The 19,507-nt window shown below is 42.3% G+C and overlaps 1 protein-coding gene across 7 annotated transcripts in view; it reads right to left on the bottom strand.

The window, feature by feature from the left end:
• Fbxw7 (F-box and WD repeat domain containing 7) overlaps window positions 1–15,075 on the bottom strand; it is a 161,854-nt gene extending 146,779 nt beyond the window's left edge. For 3 of the 7 annotated variants that reach the window (XM_063281082.1, XM_039103741.2, XM_039103743.2), the window contains exon 1: window positions 13,888–14,230. The gene's annotated coding sequence lies outside the window, so the exon portion shown is untranslated. 7 annotated transcript variants of the gene reach the window in all.
• Window positions 15,076–19,507: the final 4,432 nt, after the last annotated feature.

Genomic DNA, 19,507 nt, shown 5'->3' with positions numbered 1-19,507 from the left:
CTAAAACGTGCTTGTTGGACTGGAGGAGATGGCTCAATCAATAAACAGTCTGTTATGCAAGCATGAAGACAGTTCAGATCCCTAGGATAAACGTTAAAAAAAAAAAAAAAAAAAAAGAAGTCATTAAGCCGACAACAGCAGGAAGCCAGAGACAAGTGGATCTCTAGAGCATACTGGCGGCCAGTCTATCCCTATTGATGAGTTCCAGATTCAATGACAGACTTGTCTCAAAAAATAAGAAAAACGTGTAAGACAAAGCAGATCTCAACCTCCCGCCTCTACCCACACATATGCCAGAGTAGACACAAAGAAAAATTGCTCTATGTAACTGATACACACATTGTTCTTGTCCTAAACATAGGGTTTAAAATTGTTTACATCTATCGCCTTCACACAGTATTAGCTAGAAGTAACCTAGAGACAAGGTATGCAGGATGATGCACTTGGCTATAAGCAGTGCTGCAGCTTCTGGTAGCCTTGGGAGATTCCAGAACCAATACTAAGATAGCTATATACACACACATATAAGCACACACATACAGACACGCAAAAATGTAAAGCATGCATATGTTTATAGACCTCAAGATACAGCCAGTCTTTTGCATACAAATGATAAAATTCATGTGATGACAAAAACTGAAATTTATGTCACACAAGCAATAAGTATCACATGAGAGAAAGGTCTGCTCCTCCCAACTCAGCTTTAAGCTTTAGGGCTTAAAGTGTCCCAGGAATGAGAGGACAGTACAAGGAAGTTTGCACGTAGATAGGATCTGCACTAGAAAGGCTACCAGCCCAGAGTCCCCTGAGGTGAAAATGCACAGAAAAGGACAGCAGCAAAGAAAGGAAAGCTCCCCGGGGAATAGAGAGACCAACTTTAAACAATGAGGAAAATAACAGAGAACACAGATAGGAAGTCCTTTGCTTGTCAAGTAATAAAGTAAGACAAGGAGAGAGAAAGAACACACAGGGCAAGTTCCCACCAGGTCATTTCCGTCACCTAGATATGTGCTTTCCCTTTCAATACGTCACTTTAAACACACATTCTGGCGCTCCTCTCTCCCAAGCCTCAAGTCTCAACAGACTTTTACATGCGTAGATTACCAAATAAAAAATTAGTAAAACCTGCCAGAAATGTGGAAAACTATTTCACAGTTTCAGCATATACTTTTAAACTGCCCTTTCACCTTAAAAAATTGACTTCCCTCTAAATCTTTCTTAGAATGAATATTAAATAAGTTCTAACCATGCTTATGTTTATCAACAATCAATTCTTAAACAGAATCTAACTGATAAAATATATAAAGAACTGATCCAAATGAAAGAGTAGAGACTTAATTACAAAGCAGGCTTCCCGATACTGGCATTAATGGTATTTTAGACCAGATAATCTTTTGAATACTGTACTATATATCATTTATAGCAGTTTATATATTCATTAGATCCCAGCAGTTGGTGACTTAGTTCTTTCTTCTCTTTCTCCCACTCCTCCCCCATATCTCCCCCTCTGCTCCTCCTCCTTTCTTCTCTCTCCACATAGCTGAGACCATCGGAAACACCTCCACTGTTAGAGATTAGTTACTACATCCAGATACAGTGTTATGATCTCATTTTTCCTAAAAGCATCTGCGAGGTAGGTGTTATTTTCCCACCATATGGATACACTGCAGAGAGCTGAAGGAGCTTGCTAAAGCTCCTCCAACCAGTGTGAGCACCCACGTGAGGGGCGCCTTGAGTTCCTGCTTTATAACCATTGTTACGTCATCACATTTCTCATGTGATTTTTGAAAAGTATCATTAAAAAAGAAAGAAAGAAAGAAACCTAAAACTGTACCCATTAAGAAAATGGAAGTGAAACTGGAAGCTCTCCCAATCCAGACAGACACAAGCATACACAAGCGTTCTTGAGCACTAAGGCCACAGCTGCAGCAACCAGAATGGGCAAGGAAGGCGGAGCCACTGTTTGTGAAGGTCCTTCTACATACCTCTCAACACCCCTTGGAACAAGTATGGTCCTTTTTCGTAAGTAAGAAAGCTCAACTTGGAATGGAAACAAGGTCTGTAACCTTAAAAGATTCACAATTTAATTGAAGATAAAAGAAAAAAAGGATTTTTAAAATGAGACTGGCAAACTAACTATCCTAGTTAAAGAAAATGAAAAGGGTTAGGAAACACAGAATGGGAAAATGCTGCATAAACATGGAATACATGTAAAAAGAGGTTTTCTGTGAACTGTCTCTTGAGAATGACAGAGATGCAAGGCCAAAGGTGGTACGCTGGGGAAATGCAAAGCCACACTAAAACAGAGTCTGGAGGATTAAAAGACTAACTTTGAACTAGCCAAGCTAAGCAGTAAGTCAAAGCAATGATGGAAACTCTGAGGCTACCTTCAAAGGCAGACAGACAGCTAGGGACAAAGAGACCAGCACGGTGCTCCCAAACTAAAGTGGGGGGGGGGGCAGGATGACACAACACGACACTGGGACTGATACGGGACACCCATTAATGGCCGTTTCCAACACACGAAATCCACCGGCCCAATTTATTAATTTCTGTTTTGCTTATTGTGTGTGTCCTGACCCTCCAACCAGAGATAAGTTTCAAGCAAGCAGGCATTTTTATGCTTTGTTCACTTAGATCAATGCCTGGCACAGTAGGTATTCAGTAAATATCTTCTGCTGAATAAAGACAGTATTCAAAATAGGAACATATTCAAAAGAAAGATCACAAATGACATCAGTTTTTGAAAACAGAGCAACTTCACAAACACAGCAGTAACTTAATACTGCACTATGTCTGACTACAGCGCCTAGCACTGAGTGAGCACTGAGCCAGACACTGTGCTCAAGGCTTGCACGCATAATGCCACAGTCTTCCCGATACCCTATGAGAGCTGTAGGAACTATCATTATCATTGGAGAGGAAACACACTGAACTTGGACCATCACCTCAAAGCTTGTCTCTTAATTCTCCACATAGAATTATTAGCACCCATCTTACAGAAATCAGGAATGTAGGGTAATCAGTCCCTTTGTCCAAACCTTCTCCTATCAGGAATAGTGGATATTTTGCCACCCTGGGACACACAGATTACGCAAAATAGATCAGAAATTCAATGGTTTAAAGAATCCAGATGTTGAAAGGCCCTGAACAAAAATCAATCTTCTAATCAACATTTCAAAGTGTAGCAGATAACAACCCGTAACACCCCAGGTCCACAACCCAAAGAAATAACAGGGTGTGACCTCTGACTAAGACTGACCTCAAAACTTCCGGAGACAGGCTCCCCCACTCTACTTTTCAGCCCTCCCTCTTCTGTCCTGCTGTCTGTCCCTCCCCTGTACCGTCTACCTGATGACTTTCATAACAAATTTAAATGTTTCCTGCTCCAAATTTCTCAATCCAATAAATTAAAATCGTACCTTTGTTAAGTGAACACAATGCCACCTGTGTATGACCCATAGAGAAGCCTGCAGTCCCTGCACCAAACCACGGCCAAGTGCTACTGACCACACATAAGGAGACAGATGACTGAGTTCTTATAAAAACAAGGATGCGTTCACCCCTAAAGTCTAAGAACCTTCTTGAAAATAACTGAAGTGGAAAGAAAGCTAAAGACAACCTAACTATAATTGCTTCCAACAAGAAAAAGTTTAAAAATTGAATTTTTTAAAAATTAGATCTTCATCAAATTGACACTCTAACAAGAGATCCACCTGCAAATAAACAACCTGATTTTGCATTTAAATCACAATGTAAAGGAAAGTTGCCTACAAGGAGAAAATAAAGCATAAACATCACTGCTAAGAAATATTTCCACCTTTTATCCCGCCTATGAGCTTTTGTAAACTTAACTGTATAATTCTGCCAAGTAAAACTTAAGTAAAAGCAGAATCAAATGGCACTCAAACTAGAAAAATCTTCCAAATACAAAACAAAAAATTCAACAGAATCAGAAAGAAGGTTGGACGTTAAAAGCAGACACTGCTCTTGCAGAAGATCCCAGTTTGGGTCCCAGCATCCACAAAGGGTGGTTCACAATCCCCAGTAACTCTAGCTCCAAAGGATCTGACGCCTCTGGCCTCTCCAGGCACCTGCACATAAGTGCACATACCTATGCACAGACATATAGACGTATATCCAGAATTAAAAATAACATAAGTCCTCTTTTAAAACCATTAAGAAGCATTTATTCCTTGTATATGCTGATAAAACCGACTATTCTAGACTTAAAGAAAAAGCTATCTTGTATTTAAGGCACATTACTTACACACACACACACACACACACACAGTCATTTTATGAAAATAAAATTAGGTATGAACTAACAATGTGTTCACCAAATCAAGGCATTCAATCTCCATCTGAAAGGTGACCGACACAGATAAACCCTTTTTTGGCTACATTAGTTTCCAAAGTGTTTTATTTCCAGGGTTTATTCCAGGCAGTAATGGCAGTAAAGTTATCTGTAAGAACTGGTAACTGAATTACATTCCAGGATTTTTCAATGGACATCTTAAATCATCATCACTATCAGAAGAAAACAAAACACTAATTGTTTAAGAATAAAGAGGAAACCTTTCTGTTCCATGCACTACTGAGGTCTTCAGCAGTTAATTACAAGTCCAGTGATATTTGAATAAATTTTTGTCTGTAAATAGTGGTCATTTCTTTAGTTTTTAGGACTTTTTAATAAAATGTTAATGAAACATATTCATTTTTGATGCTTATGAAACAGGACTACAAACTCAAGTGCTCATTTAAATGTTGGGTAGAATCAGTCAGGTGAAAGGTGGCACACACCTGTAATCCTGGCAAGGCAGAGGCAGATAGATCTCTGTGAGCTTGAGGCCAGCCTGGTCTACAGAACTAGTTCTAGGTCACCCAAGACTACAAGAGAAACCCTGTCTCGGGAGTGGTGGTAAGGGCAAATTGTAGTTAGAGGTCTGAATAGGAATGGCCCCCACAGACTCATGCATTTAACTGTCTGGCCCACAGTAATGAGTGCCACTATTAGGATGTGTGGCTTTGTTGGATTAGGTGTGGCCTTGTTGGAAGTGTGTCACTATGAGGGCAGGCTTAAAGGTCTCAAACGCTAAATCTAAGCCTAGTGGGGGATTCATTTCTGCTGTCTATAGATCTGGATGTAGAATTCTCAGCTCCTTTTCCAGCACCAACCATGTCTGCCTGTACGCCACCATATTTCCCACCATGAGAATAATGCACTAATTCCCTAAAACTGTAAGTCAGCCCCATTTAAATGTTTTCCTTTATAAGAGTTGCCATTGTCTTACTGTCTCTTCACAGCAGTGGAAACCCTAAGATAATGAACAACAATGCCAAGCAACCAGAGCTTCCAGGGACTAAGCCACTACCCAGAGACTATACATGGACTGACCCTGGACTCTGACCTCATAGGTAGCAATGAATATCCTAGTAAGAGCACCAGTGGAAGGGGAAGCCCTGGGTCCTGCTAAGACTGAACCCCCAGTGAACACAATTGTTGGCGGGAGGGCGGTAATGGGGGGGAGGATGGGGAGGGGAACGCCCCTATAAAAGGGGAGAGGGAGGGGTTAGGGGGATGTTGGCCTGGAAACTGGGAAAGGGAATAACAATCGAAATGTAAATAAGAAATACCCAAGTTAATAAAGATGAAGAAAAAAAAAAAGAAGCCCTAAGATAGAAATGTTGAGCAAAATAATGCCTTACTCTGGCCTATTTATATTACACATTAAAAGTGTCTAACTTAACAATTTAATGTTGGCGAATCATATATATGAGCTTCGCCCAGCAAGCCTTGTATAGAGCATGCTTTCCCCAGTGAGTGGTTGCTAAGGAAGTAGTTTGTCCAAGGCCATGAAGCTAAGAAATTTATTCCCAATTTTCCTGAGTATTCTGCCCCAAAAGTGTGATTGTATTTTCCTAGGTAAATGAGAGATGAGCTAGCAACTTGTTGCTGGTTCCAGGAATACAACTACTGGTTATCAGTTAGTTATAAATTACTCAATACTTTTGGTGAAACAAATTCTCAGACCTAGAATACCATGCCAAGTTTTATCTCTTCTCAGACTCTTAAAAAGAAACAGACATCCTTAAAAAAAAAAAAAAAATCAACCAATTGTAATCACACTGACTGGTGTTACCAGTATTAGCCAGTAGACTTTGGTGGCATAGGCCTGTATTCCCAGCACTGATAGCACTTGGGAAGCTGAGACAAGGGGCTCTCAAGTTTGAGGCCTATACGGGTGACATAGTGAGCCCCAGGCTAGCCCGGGCTGAGAAAGCCCAAGGTAAACACAGTGTGTTCATAGTGACTTCTCAAAGGGAAGGTAAAGTGTAAGTGTGTTAGCCTGATTTCACACTAGCTTTTAGGATTTACAAACATCAGAAAAGTCATACAGAACAGAAAAAAAGTATCATATTATACCAGTACACAGATACACAAACAGGGAGGGGAAAGACTTCTCCCAGATTTCTGGTAGTATTCTTCAGGTGGAAGCACAGGGCAGAGGCCACTGACTGACGCACAACTCTGCTTTATGAGAAGGAACAAATGACAGCTGACCTCTAGTGCATTCCCACCCACATGCAGGGAAGACACACAACACAAACACTGCTTCTCATCTTCCCTTTTGAAGCTCACTCTATTAGAGAAATCGAGTGTACTTAAAAAATATAAAGGAACATTTTATATAAAACTTTTCTTTTAAATTAATCATTCTACTGTCCCAAGGCTCAGTGAGAATTGCAAATGTTTCTCAAGGATTTCACAATCTCAAAGTGTCTTAGGAATAATTTTAACTATATTTATATGTAAACATGCAATTACGAGAATATGTATAGAAACACACTCCATTTGTATATATAAAAGGTATTACAGAAACTATTAGTGAGGTAACATCAGAAAACAACAAAGAAAAAAATCTAATTGTATATTTTCAGGCCTACCAGAGAATGATTTTATACTAAACAAGAAAATTCTCAAAATAGACAGATATAATGGCAAGAGTTCACTGTTTGAAAACAAATGTGCTCATCTATTTTCAATGGGAATGAACACACACCAAAAAGCTCACCATTCCTGGCCTACTAAGTGCTGGCAAAGTACCATTTCTATTTGAAATCTCTGCAGACCTGAAAATGCCAGTGTCATTTAACTTTTATTACCCATCCTTTGATAAAAGTATTTTTAAAAGCAAGATGTTTAAAGTAAGATTTTTAAAAGATCAAAATGAATCCAGGCATAGACCTATAATCTCAACACTCTGGAACTGAGGCAGCAGTATCTCAAAATGAGAAGTAGCCTGGGCTAGAGACTGTCTCAGAGAACTGCGCAGGCACAAGCTAAGGAGCCCACACCACACCCCCAAAAAGACAAGTATAGTGACGCTCTCAAAGACACTAAAATTGTCAGACTTTATCATCTTTTATTCAAAGAGCAAAACAGAAGCCAAAGTATCTACTATACATACAGAATAAACATTTGACCCTTACCTGTGAGTTCATGTCTACAGACTCAACCAACTACAAATTGAAAATATCCAGGAAAAAACAGCAGAATAGCCTGGTAGATTGTTGTTGTTGCTGTCTCCTACACAAACAGCATAACACTGACAATGTGCTGCTTTATTTTAGTACTTATTACAAGTAATCTAGAGGTGAATTTTAAAGTATACAGAAAGATATATGTAGACACACATGTATATATGTGTAATATATATGTATATATGTGTGTGTGTATATACATATATAAAGCATGTTATATGCAAACATTTCTATTACATTATTTATGGCAGGGCAGTGGCACACACTACGATGCATATGTAGAGGCCAGAAGACAACTTTCAAGAGTGAGTTATCTCCTTCCCTCATGTCCATGGGAGGGATCGCTGAAGGATCAAAGTCAGTTCATCTGACATGTGACAAGCTGTCTCGCTGAGCCCTTTAAATATTTCTTTATTTTATGTAAGAAACTTAATGTCCTCAGATTTTGGTATCTGTGGGGGTCCTATACAGAGGGTCACTATAGTAAATACAGCTCTGAAACTAACTAAAAAGGGATCACTATTTACTGTATTATACAAAAAATAGGAGCACCATGAAACAAAGCTTGTAAAACCAGGTTATATATACTAGCTTCTAAAACAGGGTTTTGTTAACACATGAAACAAAAGTTTTAACATTAAGCGCAACATTAAACATTGCACTAAGTGAAAGCTAGTTCTTTCTAGGTAATACATTTGCATATATTTAATCTTAAAGATAGCAATGTTGTTTAAAGTATACATTCAAATGGTTTAGATAATTTAAGGTTTAACAACAAAATGAAAATAATTCTGTCCTAAATTCTTCACATTGACTTAGTATAAGATTATGACTTTAAGAGGTAGAAGCATTATACCTTAACATTCCTAGATCTGACTTAACATCTTTGTCTGTTTTAAAACAATTTAAATGCTTTTACTTTCACATTAAAAGCAAATGTTTTATAATTTGTTTTCAGAACCTTTCAAAAGTAAGCTTAAACCACTGGGGGATGCAGCTCAGTGGGAGAATGCTCGATTAGCATGCGTTGTGCTTCTGGGTTCCTATCTCCAGTAGCAGTAGAAAGTTAACTTCTTCCTTAACAGATTCTTTTAGCTATAATACAAAACAAGTATATTCATCCCTACATACCAATGTGATGGTTTGAATGAGAATGACCCCCATTGGCTCATACATTTGAATGGTCTCCAGTTGGTGAACTGCTTTGAAAAGGCAAGGAGGTGTGTCACTGGAGTGGGCTTTGAGTTTCAAAAGCCCACACCAGGCCCCATCTCTTGTGCTTGTGATGTGAGCTCTCAGCTACCTCAGTGTCATGCCTGCCTGCTGCCTTGCTCACCCACCATGATGATCATGGACTCACCCTCTGAAACTGTAAGCAAAATTATGAGCTTTTTTTTAGTAAGTTGCCTTGACCACAGATTTGTCCCAGAAATAGAAAAGTAACAAAGACATCAACTATGGCATCTTTTGGTAAGATGAAGGTCTCTACTTTGCAGATCCATTTAGAGAGCCCTAGCTCTCTGCTTCTTGGTCCATAATTCTCATCACTATAAAGGCAAATCATCATCACAGTGGCAGTCCAGAGGAGCACATCTCATCTGGAAAACAGAATCCACCTGAGATGGCCAGTCTGGCTTTGTAGTGTAGTGTAGGTCACACTAGTAGATGCTGGTAGATTTAGATGTCATCTGACAAGGAGGTATAAACCTCCACCTACAGGCCAAATCCTATCTACTTCTTGTTTTTAATGCATGAGATCCCACTGGAACAGTTCTAGCACACTTCCATATTATCTACAGCTGCTTTCACATGGCAGAAACAGCTGAAGTTGTGACAGGGTATGTGGACCCACATAGAAAGGTTGCCACTCTATCCTTCATGTCGTCCCACAAGACTTTTCCAAGACTCATCTTCAAAGTACATCTAAACAAAGTGCTGCTCCTCACACGGACTCTAGGGTCCTCTGATACTAAGACACACAGCAATACAAAACGTCAGGCCTCTCATATCAACAGCACAACCGCCAAAGCAAAGAATATAGATGTTGACATTCTCCATCAGAGTGCCACATATTAGTAAACCATGTTAATCCTAAAAGGTTAAATACACTTAAGAATGTCTTCACCCATACAAGAAATGAGGAAAGTAGCAAAAAGACCCCTATTTAGCAGATATTCCAATCCCTATCTACTCACCCTAAAATAATTGTAGACCCACATCCTTGTTTAAAAATATCTATTCCAAGAGATTTCTGCCAACTGGATACTCTCTCAAGAAGCCAAAAACGCTTTGGAAAGCACTGAATTCAAACAAAGGAACAGAATGATATGTATTTTTGTTCACAATCTTTTATTCTTACCAAACCCAATACCAAAAGCTAACCATAAAGATGCCTGAATAGTCTGTTTTGTTCATTTTGTTGTTGTTGTCATTGCTGTTTTGTTTGTTATTTTTTAAGACTTTAGCTGTGTAGCCTTGGCTGTCCTGGAACTCACTCTGTAGATTAGGCTGGCCTTGAACTCAGCCACCTTGCCTCAGCCTCCTGAGTGCTGGGATTAAAAGGATGTGCCATCATTATCTAGCTCGGGAGTTTTTGTTTGTTTTGTTTAAATATTCCTAAATACTAAATTGTTTTTAATTTTAAGTTTATAGCAAAAAAAGCATCCCTAACACTTCTGTGCCAACACAGGGATGCCCCCCCCCCATTGTAGGAACACAAAGATGCACATCTCTGAAGTAAGAGAAACAGCCTTCCCTTTCATCAATTTTTAGCCCCACTTCATTAGTATAATGAAGACTAAGATTATTATAATGCAAGGAAATTGTAAAAAACAATATAAGTTCCCTAACAAGGTCTTGTGTTTTCTGAATTTATCTGTCTCGGGATCTAAATGTGCTACTGAAAACCTGTAACAACTTCTAAACCAGAGCTCCACGCCCTGGGAGCTACTGAGTGGCCGCTCTGTTAAGAGGCTGCTCCTCTTTTCAACTGCCATTCCCACTCACTCCCCAAGCACATCTTCTGGGAAGTCTCTCCCCTTTTGACTGACACCAGTGCTTACACCGACATAACTCTGCTCCAGTCCCCAGCATTTAAAACTCATTTTCAGCTCTTAACTTCGTATCAGGAATCTCAGAAACCTAAAAGCTTAAAAATGACTCCCATCCACCTGCACTGTCAGCATATTACCCAAACTACTTGGCAGTCTTGAAAGCTACGTGGGGTGGGTCCTGAGGATGTAGCTCAGTTGGTAAAGTACCTGCCTAGCATGCACAAAGCCCGAGGTTCTATCCCCAGCACTACAAAACAAGAAATGGCGGGCAGCACACACCAGTCCATTTAGCATTCAGGAAGTCCAGACAGGGCGATTACAAGTAAAAAGTACACAGCAAGTTCAAGGTCAGCCTGGCACAAGAGAAAGAGTCAAAAGAGGAGAAAGAAAGGGAAAAAAGAGTTTTAAAGAGAGAGAAGAAACAATGAGCTAACACGGGAACTATATGGATACCCAGCTCTTAACCCAAAATTCAACATCCAAAGCAGTCTGCTACCTTGTTTCTGATTTGCTCATGAGCAACTACTAGCACCATGCTAAAAAGCATTCAAATTGCCTTTTTCATGTCTCCTGTGCTGCCCCCTAGATGACCATAGTGTAAAAATGTTAATCTCCTAATGAAACAAAATCCTAAAGCCAGTATAATGTCTGTCCTAAAATATGATTTCTCACAATCGAAACTACCTTCTTTGGAACAGTTTTCAAATTCTTTTAAACAGCACAAACTGGCCTTAACCCTAGTCAAGAACCTCCCCACTCAGTAGGTATTCCTTTCAAACTAGCTTCCCAATTAGATCTCCCCTTTTACATACTCTGACTCTAAGTCTTTAGTTTTGTTTGTGTACGCTCTTTTCTTCCTAAAAGAGCCTTTCCACGATTTGGCTCAGACACTCCAATTATTCCTGGGTCATCCAAAATCAGTATTTCCCTAATAAAAATGTGCAATGGCATTCCCTGACATATAGTAATCTTAAGAGTAATAATGGCGACACATGTCCCCCTTTCTGACATTTTTAAGAAATGTATTTATTTTTACTACTACTGCCACACTACTACTACTACTACTACTACTACTACTACTACTACTACTACTACTACATGTTCATGCACACAGCACAGGTCAGAGGACAACTCTGTACAGTTAAGTTTTCTCCTTCCACCGCTGGACTACATGTCCTTAGACTTATGCAGCAAGCAGCTTTACCCACGGAGCTATCACACCAGCCCAATCTTTCCTAAAGTTTTGTACAATTTATATTGATTGCCTCTGGTATTGGTAAGAAAAGGCACCCTCAAAGACTGAAAGTAGCAAATGTTTTCTTATTACTTATTTCTTATTACAGTAAAGTATTTCCACAATTTAAAACCAGTTTTCCCACAAAGCAGGTCCTCCAGTTGGTAAGCAACTTTGACCAGATGCAATACAAACTCAAAGTACCACTTCTTGGTTTATTCTCTCCTTCTTTCCAAGAAGCAAACTATGCAAGTCTAAGTTTCTCAAGTATCATCTTTTTCAAAGCTGGAATACATGACTTTCTCAGGGTAACAAAGTAAGGTTAGCAAATCAAAAAATGTGTTTTATTCTAAATCTAAAGAAATTTACCATTCAATATTTTCATGCCACTTAAGTAGAATGTAAGGTGTCTTGTAAAAGCATAAGAAGAACAAAGTATCTAACAAAACATAAAGAGCTAGAAGACCCAGAAAGAGGGGAAAGATAGCCAAAGAAATGGGGTTTGGGGGGCCACAAAAGTTTCAACATGGCTGGCAGTCAGGACACACACCTTTTAATTCCAGCCAGCACTTAGAAGGCAGAAGCAGGTACATCTCTGTGAATACTAGGCCAGCCTGGTCTACAGAGATAATTCCAGGACAGTCAAGGTAACATAGTAAAACTGTCTTTTAAAAAAAGTTGGAACAAAGGGCCACAGTTAGGTTCATTGATTATTAAAGACCATGGTGGAATATGGGCCTCTGGTTATGTGCAAAAATTAATTTTGTTTTAGATCAAGATAATATATCTGTGTCAGAGGATAGGATGACAATACTGTGACCACTGAATATATTTATTCAACTTCCACTGAAATAAACAACCTGAAACCTGTAAACTAAAAAAAAAAAAAAAAAAAAAAAAAAAGTTGGAACAGATGATAGGAGAAATCAAACAAAGTCTATAAGAAATGTAAGATTAGCTCACAGTGTTTTAGCATTCCTCAAAGAAACTGTATCCTGAAAGATTGAGAAGGCAGGACAAAGAGAAGTAAATTGTTACATAGTGCAGAATAATAAACTTGAAGGTTCCTTACTTTAAGAAGAGGAGGGGAGAACATTGTGAAGTGTGAGAAACTTTCAAAGAAATTTAATCAAGATCCTAAATGGAGAGATTAGAATGGGTGGATAGATAAATGGATACTCCCAGGTTTCCATTCATTTCTACGGAGGATCTCTATTCTGCCCAAATTTAGTTGTCTGGGTGGACCGGCGTTCTCAGTCTTACACTGCCTATGTTCCTTGTTACACAAAATCCCACAGTACTTGCCTTAAGATGTTTAGTTTAACCTTACATAGTTGAAACATTACTTTTCTGTACCTCTAATTTAGCACTCAGTGTGCTAAGTGCTTTCTTAAAAGAGTACAAGTTTCTATGTTGACAAGTAGAGCCAAATAAGAAAAGCAGCATGCATGTCCTTTCAGTCCCTAGTAGAAATGTGTTATCACTTAAAATAGATGACGAGAGAGAGAGAGAGAGAGAGAGAGAGAGAGAGAGAGAGAAAGAGAGAGAGAGAGAGAAGTTGCAAGTGCTCTCCCTGAAATAAGTTTCAGCGAGTTGTGCATCCTAGGAACTCGGATTCTCCTGAGCCAAATGAAACATGCAAACAAGGACTCTACACATTGGAGTCTGTGGACTTATGAAATAAAGCGCTGGGGGCACCAAACCCCTCTTTGCACTAAAATCAAAATTGGTCTTCCTGACCAGGGCAACTTCAAAAACAATAGTTAGGAAAGGAAAAAAAATAAAATAAAATAAGAGTTGATTCAAGTGATTCCCACGTGGGAATCCATGGGAGTTTCCCTGAAACAAAAACCACTGCCAGAATCAGGTTGCCAGAAAAAGGTAGAGGACAGAGCTGTCCACACAGCTCCTCTAAGAAAAACGCCCGAGTACTTGCATTACTCCTGCAAACTGACGCTTTCTCCCGAAATTAGAAAGGAAAGGTCTCCACTGCCAACCCTCCCGAGAAACAGCCCAACTCCACCATCAAAGCACCCACCCGCTCCCACTTGTCACCTTATAATGTCCCCCCTCCTTCGGGTCCACTCACGCTTCAGAGACGAGCGGTGGCGCTGACAATGTGGCTGGCTCCCTTCCTCCTTCGGGCTGAGGCGGGCAGCTGCGGAAGGCTAGGCGCGGAACTAAGAAGCGGTGCTAGCGTCGCTCCACGGAGCAGCTACCCGGGTCTCTTCCGCGCTGCCGGGATAGAAGCTGAGGCGGCGGCGGCGGCAGCGGCAGCAGCCCCGCTCACCGCTTTTTCTCTTCCTGGGTCTCTGCAGGCTGTGGCTTCAGCCCGTCCTGGGCCACTTGTCCCGGGACAGTCACAATCAGAAAGCTCGAAGATTTTGTTTGGGTAAAGTTTCCTCTGGGCGGAGGCTGCAGCCGGCCCCCCGAGTCCCCCCCGGCCCCGCCGCCCTGGGGGGCTGGGGCGGGGAGGGGGCGCCGAGAACTCCTGGAGTCCCGCCGAGGAGCCGGGGTGCGGCGGCGGGCCCAAGGAGAAGCCCCCCAGAGGGGGTGAAGGGGAGGGGAGGGGAAGGAGAGGACAGCGGCGCCCGGGCCGCTCACCACGCCGCCGCGGCCGTTTCACATCGGGGTCCCCGCCCCCCCGGCCCGGAGGTGGCTCCTGGGCTGGGGGCCCCGGTTCATACACTCCGCTATGGGATGCTACGGCCCGGGTCGGCCGGTCTGGACGGCGGCAAGGCTGGGGACCCGGCGGGCTCGGATCGGCGCCGCCCCCGCTCCCGGCTCCCGCATGTGTCGCGGCGGCCGGGACCCCCTCCCTACACCTCGGGGGGTCCTTCGCCCCACACTCCGGGGCGAGGCAGAAAGCCCAGCCCCTCGCGGGCGTCCTCTCCCGGCTGAGCAGCTACGAGTCCCGACCGGCGGCAGCCGCCTCCCTGCCCCCCGGCCGCGGGCTCCGGCTCCGGCTCTGGCTCCGGCTCTGGCTGGGGCTCCCGCTTCGGCGTGTGCAGCAGCCGCTGCCGGCCGGGAAGGTAAGGGGGGGAGCAGACGGCGGCCACGGCTCCCGATGGCCCGGGCTGCGGCGAAGGTCTCGGCGGCGGCCAGTGCACGGGTGCCGGGTCTCTCGGATGCTCGCTCGCTCACTCACTCGCTCTCACCGGCGGCGGCGGCAGCGCCCGAAGCTCAGCTCGCTGTCTCTCTCGCTCTGTGCGGGGCTCTCGCCTCACTCCAGAGAGGGGCGGGAGGAGAGCGGCGCCCAGCGATGACGTAAGTCGCCTAGCAACCGCTCTCCTCTCCCTCCCTTCCCCTTCCACTCTGCGCCTTCCTTTGCTGGCCTTTTCTCCCCATCTCCAGCCACCCCGCCCTGGGAGGCTGTGGCGCGTTCTGATGACGCACAAAGGGAAAAGGAAGTCGAGATCTGGGAGCGGGTGGGTGCGCCTCGGGCCGCGGGACTGCTGCTGCTACCGCCGCCGCTGCCTCCGCCGCCGCCTCTACGGCCGCGTCAGAACTGAAGAGAGGAAGGGGAGGAGCCCAGGCGAGCCTAAGCTACCGCCTAATCTTACCCCTGACCCTAGGGCGCGGAGAGAGAGCTCCGTAGCCGTTCCCTCCGGGGCAGGTGCGAACTGCTCCTCTGGGAGTGAGGAGGAGGCCAGGGACCGGGCTAGGGCGCGCACCACCCGAAGGTGAGGCATTTGGTCCGGAGCAGATCTTCAAACAGAGAGACGGGTGGAAAAGTTAACCTACAGCCCAGAGGTTGCACCTGCTCCCCGGAGCGAGCCACCCCACCCTTCCCGTGGCGTGGGGTGAAACCTGGCGCTGCATTCTGTGTAGTGAGTGAGTGAGTGAGTGAGTGAGTGAGTGTGTGTGTGTGTGTGTGTGTGTGTGTGTGTGTGTGTATAAGTGTATACAAGCCTGCCTCTAGCACAGCCTTAGCGGAACTCCGAGGTGATGGTGGAAGCGCAAGCGTTTTGTAAATTGAAGTGTAGAAACGTGAGAGTTGTAATACATCTCCCTCCTCACCCCCACCCGCCACATGCAATGAAAGGAAAGAGATGAGAGGCTGTTTGTTGAGAGTCGCAACTTCAGGCTTTTGTGGGAAAGGAGGCGAAATTACTAGGGTTGGAAAACAGCCTCCCTTTTAAGAGTCATTCTTGTTTGTCGTTTAGATTTGGGGGAACTTTTTAGAGAGCTGATTTTGTTCATCAGAGTGCCCCTTACCGTCTTCAAAACATTTTGGCGACTCTCAAGTCTCAATACCTCTCCTCTCTCCCTTCCTCCCTCCCTCTCCCACTGTGTGTGTTAGCGGCCGGGGGTGGGGGGGTAGAGGTATGTTATTAATAAATCTATTAAGCCGTTTGTCTTACAGATTCTGGTCTGGGAAATAAGTTTAAGAAAAAACTCATGAAATTTAAGCTATGGTCCTCTAGTAAAAGAATTTTCGAGATAAAGAACCACAGTGTTCAGAAATCTGTCTTGAACCTACCCTTCTTAGCGGTCTGACAGTGAGATTAAAGCAGCAGCTAAGATGAAGGGAAACCGTTGTGTGGCTGGACCTGCCTGCACCCCGTCCCTCTGGAAGCAACAGTGATGGGAGATTGGGCCAAACACACTCTGCACACATTTAAGAAGCAAGCCTAGGTTTATGCCACTGCTGTACCACCTCATGCAACATAGATCAAGAAAATGTCTATGTTGATAAATCAAGGGTTCATTTTTTTGTTCAGAGATGACAAAAGCCAAAAAAAAAAAAAAAAAGTGAGTAAAGGAGAGAGGAGGAGGCCACAAAAGCAAGAAGAGGCAAGTTGCACCAGACCCTCTGTACTCTACCTGAAATCCCAGGCGTCAAACAACTTGCCCTAATTACCCTGGATTTAAGTGTCTACAAACATGATCCATTCGCAGGCTGTATTCCAGTAAGATTCACAGGGAATCAGATCAATTCAACAATAGCCCAACATAGCTGCAACATAATCCTTTTGTTGAACTCTCCTCCTTACAGCAGAAATTAAATAAAATACAGGTGCAGAGGAGTTTGGGGAAGCTGAGCTCCTCAGAGTTAAAGTTTGTGGACTTTGAGTGGAAAGAGTACAAACATCAGAGCTCCACAACCAAGGATGCTTCCGGAGAAGTGCACCATGGGGAGTGTCAGAGTCGGATCTGCCTCATTGTCAGTGGCTCCAATTTAGAACCTCATCAGTGAGGGTCAGAATGAGACTCACAGGAGCCCTGAGCAACCTCCTCAGGAATAGTAGCTGCACTAACGCTCACTGAAAGTCCATTCTCCTCCTTGCCCAGCCTGGTAACAGGAGTAAACAGCTGTCTACAACTGGCTGCTGGAGAGGAAGGAATTCATACATCTCCAATTTGTTGTATATCCTTTTAGTTCCTCATATTGTCTGATAATCTAGAGGAGAAATATAGCCGCTAAATCAGATTTCCAAAAAGTAAATCAGAAAAATGTATTTCAACTAACCAGGTTCTTTCCTGACTTACGAGTTTGTCATAAACATCTATATACTATGTTAAAGTGGGACAAGGAGATCTCTGTGTAAGGTTCATAACTCTTCCCTTGAAAGTGAGCTTGTATAAGAAACTACTCAATGTTTTATTATCCCACATCAGTGGTTTCTACTGTTAAACACTATATAACAGATTAACCGGCAAAATTTCTAAAAACGCACCGTAGCACATCATCCAATTTTAAGCATCATTGTGAAATAGACTCAAAACATAAGACAATTGTGTGCTGTGGGTAATTATCAAAGAAACTACCATGTAAGCAGTCAAACAGGCCAATAAGTGGAGTTTGCTAAGCCTCCAAAGCCTGTAATGACCTTCCTAAACACAGCTCTCCCTTCTGGGAGAGTAAGCATTATTCTGACATTTGTGGCAATTGTTTCCTTGCTTTTCTTTATTGTTTTATCACAGGTGTTCATCCCTAAGCATTAGGTTGTTTAATTTTTCCCTTTCTTGTGAGTGTTCTGTAAAGGAGATAATATGTATAATCTGTTCTGCTAACCATATTTGCTCAACCTTGATGTAACCCATATGTTGTTCAGGTTCATATAGCTGTAAATTTGTTCCCTTTAATTCCTGAATATTCAGTATTCCATTGTAGCAATATATAACAGTTTGTTTAGCCATTTTGTTCTTGATAGGAGTCTGGGTTCAGTTCCAGGCTACTATAAATGCTGTTGCAAATATTCCGTAAGTCTCTACTCCATCCCATCTATATAAATTTCTGTGTAGTCTGTACTTGAGAGTGTATGTCATAAACATGAATAAATCATGCTTTGTGGTCGGTCGTCTAACATGATAGGGTCACATTAGTTAGAGGAATGCCATTGCTCCACACCTCACGACCGAAGGCAAAAACTCCATCTTCCCATCCTGCTGAGTGTAGAGCATAACTCAATTCAATTTTAACTTACATTTCCCCAGTTATTGACTCTGTTGAGGATCTTTTGTATATCTACTATTGTATTAGGGTTCTTTCTACAGGAACAGAACTTCCAGAAAAGGGATTCATTAGAACAGCTTATAGGCTATGGCCCAGCTAGTCCAACAAAGGCTGACTACCAAAGAAAGGTCCGAGAATCTAGTAATTGTTCCGTCCAGAGACTGAATGCCTCAGCTGGTTTTCAGTATGTACTAGAATGCCAAATAAGTGGGCTCTATTGCCAGTGAAGGAATGGATTCACCCATACGAGCTAGAGCCAGCATTCAAAGAGCAAGCTTCCTTCTTCCACTTGCTTTATATAGGCCACCAATAGGAGGTGTGGCCCAGATTAAAGGTAGGTCTTCCCGCATCAGAAGATCCAATTAAAAGCAGGTCTTCCCACTTCAAAAAATTTTTAAGAAAATTTCCCTTACAGATATACCCAACTTCTTGGGTTTTAGTTAATCCCAGTTGTAGTCAAGTTCACAACCAAGAATAGCCATCACAACTATATTGATAGCAATTACATTCCTCTATTTTTAATGTGTAATCTCTGAAATGCCCACAATTCCAGTGTCTTTTTTTTTTAAGATTTATGTATATCAGTACACTGTCCCTCTCTTTAGACACACCAGAAGAGGGCACTGGATTCCATTACAGATGGTTGTGGGCCACCATATGGTTGCTGGGAATTGAACTCAAGACCTCTATAAGAGCACTCTGTGTTCTTAACCACTCAGCCATCTCTCCAGTCCCTTGGGTGTCCTTTTGTAGTCTATATTTGAACACCAAGATTGGGCTACAGTAATGCCTCCAAATGAGTATATTCAGGACAGATTCTTTCTAAAATAAGACTTTAGCCTAACTAATTATCTCTATGATTTGATAATAAACTGTTTAAAGTAGGATATATATATATATATATATATATACATATATATATATATATATACACACACACATTTATTCTTTACAAAACAATATGTTTTCAACTATTAAAAGTGTAACATCTTAGCTTTTTTTATTTTCCCTCAGTTCATAAAGGCAGCATTTACTCTCAAAGCAATATGAATAAAATCTCTTGTTGCTGTGTACTTTTCTCATAGACAATTATAAGAAGCTGTTTTCCCACCAGAGCTTTTGTCTTTCATTTCCTTGGTTCATTGATTTTATAAAAGTCACAATGGCTTATTCTTTCCTACATAGCCCCTACTGAAATATATGGAATTATTTTTG

This window comes from Rattus norvegicus, chromosome 2 (genome assembly GCF_036323735.1).
Source record: "Rattus norvegicus strain BN/NHsdMcwi chromosome 2, GRCr8, whole genome shotgun sequence".
Lineage (NCBI taxonomy): Eukaryota > Metazoa > Chordata > Mammalia > Rodentia > Muridae > Rattus > Rattus norvegicus.
Note: the sequence above shows the minus strand (reverse complement) of the source record. Positions and strands in the feature narration are given on the sequence as shown.